We start from the raw sequence: 4547 nt of genomic DNA on the forward strand, positions 1-4547 counted from the left end.
TCTCCTGTTAACCAACCCCCATTTTCTTTAAAGACTAAAAAATGCATGAACAGATCCAAAACGGGTGTTTGAAATGCCCCTTCCCCTTTTCCTGGCGATCTGCCTCTGTGTTTCCCTTCGTCAGTCTCCCAAAAAGAACGGGCAGTGACAAGCGGGCTCGGGCCTTCCGCTGACTGACTCCTACACCCTGTATACTCATCGCGGTTGCCGGGTAGCCACTATCTGCCGGTTTCCCCCCCAAAAACTTCTTTCCGTAGTACTTGAGGTTTTGTCCCTTTTACTGTATTTTCTAAAACACGTTTTATTACAGATCATAGGGAGGCAAGACTATCATATTTTCAAGCCCACAGAGCTATAAAAAAAAAAAAAATGGAAAGGACAAAAAACAAGTAAAAGGGTAAGTTAAAGTTTTTTAAAAATGGGCAACTGTTCATGAATAAAATTTTTTTTACTATACCCCAAAAAGGGGCTTTTCTTACCCAAAGCTCATAAAAAAAAGCAAAAAACACACCCCTGCCCCCAAAGGCTTTAAATTTGCCCAATTCCTTTTTCCTTTTTTTTTATTCAATGACACCACGGAAACGTTTTCTCCTCTCCCTATTAGACGCCCCCCCCCTTCCCTCCCAAGCAATAAAACAGAGAGGGGGGGGGCGATAAAGGGGAGGAGGGGGGGGGGGAGGGGTGAGAGGGAGGGGGGGGGGGGGGAGCAGGGGGGGGGGGGGGGGGAGGGAGGAGGGGGGGAGCGAGGGAGGGAGGGGAGGGGGGAGGGGTTGAAAAGGGAGGAGGGGGGGGGGAGCGAGTGAAGGGAGGAGGGGGGGGGGGGAGCGAGTAGAGGGAGAGGGGGGGGAGCGAGTGGAGGGAGGAGGGGGGGGGGGAGGTGAGAGGGAGGAGGGGGGGGACCCGGTGAAGGAGGAGGAGGGGGGGGAAGGGGGGGAGGGGGGGGAGGGGAGAGGGAGGGGGGGGAGCGGGAGAGGGGGAGAGGGGGGGAGCGAGTGAAGGGAGGAGGGGGGGGGGGGAGCGAGTGGAGGGAGGGGGAGGGGGGGAGCGAGGAGGGGGGGGGGGGGGGGGGGGGGGGAAGGAGGAGGAGGGGGAGAGAGAGGGAGGAGGAGGGGGGGGAGAGAGAGGGGAGGAGGAGGGGGAGAAGGAGGAGGAGGAGGGGGAGAGGGGAGGAGGGGGAGGGGGAGAGAGAGGGGGAGGGGGGGGAGAGAGGAGGGGAGAAAGGAGATACAGTTCTAATTTGGGAAAACCCCATTTTTTTTCCCCTCACTCCCCAAATTAAATGTTATAAATCACTTCCTACAATCAGACCAACCATGAAAAAAATTTTTCCAAAATCAAGGGCCAAACACTGAAAAAAAGAAGATCTCTTCATCTTTCAGATTACAGGTACACATTACTCAATCTTTTTTTCCTGTACTTGCTTCAGTGCAACTTTGAAAATTTTCAAGCACTGATAAAAGTTTTCAAAACAATTCAACCAGTATAAACAATTTGAAAAACAAACTTCAAAAGTCTATTTCAAACCTTATAAATGCTATATAAAAACTTGAACATCTATTTATATTACAGCAATCCTACAAATTACAAATTTCGTAAACCTCTTTGTATTTTAAATTTTAAAATGTGAAACAAGGAAAAGGGAAACCTATTATGTAAAGCTTGAGAATGAAACAAAAGGCACCAGAGCAAACAAAAAAAAGAGAAACGGAAGGGACGCAAGCAAGAAAGAGGGAGAGCAACAGGAAAACAGAGAGAGGCAGGCAGAAAGGGAAGAAAAAGGAGAGCAGAAAGCAAGCAGGCAGAGAAAAAAGGAAGCAGGCAGAGCAAGCAAGCAAGGAAAAAGGAAGCAACAAGCAGACAGAGAAACCCCCGAGGCAAGCAGAAGAGCAAGAAACAGGAGAGGGAGGCAAGCAGAGCAGAAACGGAGAGCAGAGCAAGCAGGAAAGCAGAAACAGGGGAGCAGAGCAACAGAGCAGAGAAACAGGGGAGCAGAGCAAGCAGAGAAAAGGAAAGGGGAGAGCGGCGGAAAGGAAGGAAAAAGAGAGAAAAAGAAAAAAGGGGACAAGCAGACAGAGCAGAGAACAGGGGGCAGAGCAGAGCAGAGCAAGAAAAAGGAGAGAGGCAGAGCAGAGCAGGGGGCAGAGAACCAGAGAGCAGAGCCCTAAAAAAGCAGAGCGAGAAACAGGAGAGCAAGCAAGCAAACGGAAAAAAGGAAGCAGGGGAGCGAGCGAGAAAAAGGAGAGGGAGAGCAGAAAGGGAAAAAAGAGCAGGAACAGGAGAGCGACAGAGCAACAGAGAAACAGGGGACAAGCAGGAAGGGAGGCAGGAAACAGGGGAGCAGAGCAGAGCAAAGACAGAGCAGAAAAAAGGAGAGCAGAGCAAGAACAGGAAGAAACAACAAGCAAGCAGAGCAGAGCAAGAAAAAGGGGGCAAGAGCAAGCAGACAGAGAAACGGAGAGCAAGCAGAAGCAGAGCAGAAAACAGGAAGCAGAGCAGAGCAGAGCGAGAAAGAAATGGAGCAACAAGCAGGCAGAGCGAGCAGAAAAAAGGAGAGCAAGCGCAAAAACAGGGGAGCAGAAGAAACAGGGGGGCAGACAGCAGAGAAAAAGGAGAGCAAACAAGCGAGCGAGCAGAGCAGAAAACAGGAGAGCAAAGCAAGCAGGCAGAGCAAGCGAGAAAAAGAGAGCAGAGCAAGGGAAAACAGAGAAACAGGGGAGCAAGCAAGAAAAAAGAAAGGAGAGCAAGCAAAAGACAGGGAGCAAAAAACAGAGCGAGCAAGCGAGCGAGCAAGAAACAGGAGAGCCCAAAAAGCAAAGGCAAGCAGAGGCAAGGAGCAAGGAGAAAAACAGGGGAGCGAGCAACAAGCGAGAGCAAAAGAAAAAAAAGGGGGGCAGAGCAAACAGGCAGGCAGAAAACGGAGAGCAGAGCAAGGGAAGCAGAGCAGAGAAACGGGGAGGGAGAGCAAGCAAGCAACAAAAAAACAGGGAGCGGCAGAGCAGAGCAGAGCAGAGAAACAGGAAGGGAAGCAAGCAAGCAGAGAGAAAAAGGAGAGCAAAAAAGCGAGCAGAGAAACAGGAAGCAAAAGCAGAGCAGAGAAACGGAGAGCAGACAAGCAAGCGAGCAGAGAAAAAGGAGCAGAGCAACAGACAAGCAAGAAACGGAGAGCAAGCGAGCAAGCAAAAAAACAGGGGAGCAACAGAGCAGAGAAGCAAGAAAAGGAGAGCAGAGCAGAGCAACAAAACAGAGAAACGGAGGGAAGCGAGCAGAACAAACAGAGAAACAGGGAAACAAGCAAGCAGACAGAGCAGAGAAAACAGGAGGCAGAGCAAGGAAAAGGGGGGGAAAAAAAAAGGCAAGGGGGAAAAAGAAAAACAGGAGAGGGAAGCAAGCAAGCAGAGAAAAAAGAGAGAAGAGACGAGGGGAAGAAACAGGAGCAGAGCAGAGCAAGGCGGCAAGAAAAGGAGAGCAGACGGCAGACAAGCGGAAACGGGGAGCAAGCAGGCAGGCCGAGCGAGAAAAAGGAGAGCAAAACAAGCAGAGCAGGCAGAAAACAGGAGAGCAAGCAGAGCGAGCAAGAAACAGGAGAGCAGAGCAGAGCAAGCAGAGAAACAGGGAAACAGAGCGAGCGAGCAGGAAACAGAGAGCGAGCAGAGGGAAAAAAAAAAAAACAGGAGACAGCGCAGACAAAAAACGGGGAAACAAGAGAGCAAACAGAGAAACGAGAGGGAGGCAGAGCAGGCAAGAACAGGGGAAAAAGGGGAGAGAAAAGCGAGCAAGCGACAGAAAACGGAGAGCAAGCGAGCAAGCAAAAAACAGGAGAGAAGCAAGAAACAAGCAAAAAACGGAAAAACAGAGCAGAGCAAGCAAGAAACGAGAGCAAGCAGAGCAAAAGAAACGGGGAGCAGACAAAAAAGAGAGAAACGGAGGCAGAGCAGAGCAAGCAAAAAAAACAGGGGGGCGAGCAGAGCAGAGCGAGAAACAGGAGAGGGGAAACAAGCAAGAAAAAAGGAAGCAAGCAGAGCAGGGGCAGAGAAACCGGAGCAACAGAAAGCAGGAAAAGGGGACGGAAGCAGAGCAAGCAGAAGGGAGAGCAGAGAAAAACAGGAGAGAGAGCAGACAGAGCAAGGAAAAAAGGGAAAAGAGACAAGCAGAGCAGAAACGGGGAGCAAGGGAAGCAGGCAGAGAAAAGGAGAGCAGAGCAGACAAGAAACAGGGGGAAAAAGCAGGCCAAAACGAAAAAGGGAGGCAACCAAGCAGACAAGGTCAAAAAGAAAGGGGGGGGAAAAAAAAAAAAAAAAAAAAAAAAAAATACAGAAACAAAAAAGGAAGTAAAAGAAAAGGGGAAGAAACAAACAAAACTAGCAAGGAAAACAGGCAGCAAAGGACCAAAACAAAACAAAAAACAAAACCCAAAAGCAACAAACCCCAAAGAAAAAAACAACCGAGTTAAGAAACCCCGAAACAAGAAGAAACTCAAGCCCAAAAATTGTCTAAAGACTTTTTCCAGGGCAAAAAACCAAAAAAAACCCGAAGAAAGAAGGGGTTAG

The sequence above is a fragment of the Penaeus monodon genome, chromosome 23 (genome assembly GCF_015228065.2).
Source record: "Penaeus monodon isolate SGIC_2016 chromosome 23, NSTDA_Pmon_1, whole genome shotgun sequence".
NCBI lineage: Eukaryota > Metazoa > Arthropoda > Malacostraca > Decapoda > Penaeidae > Penaeus > Penaeus monodon.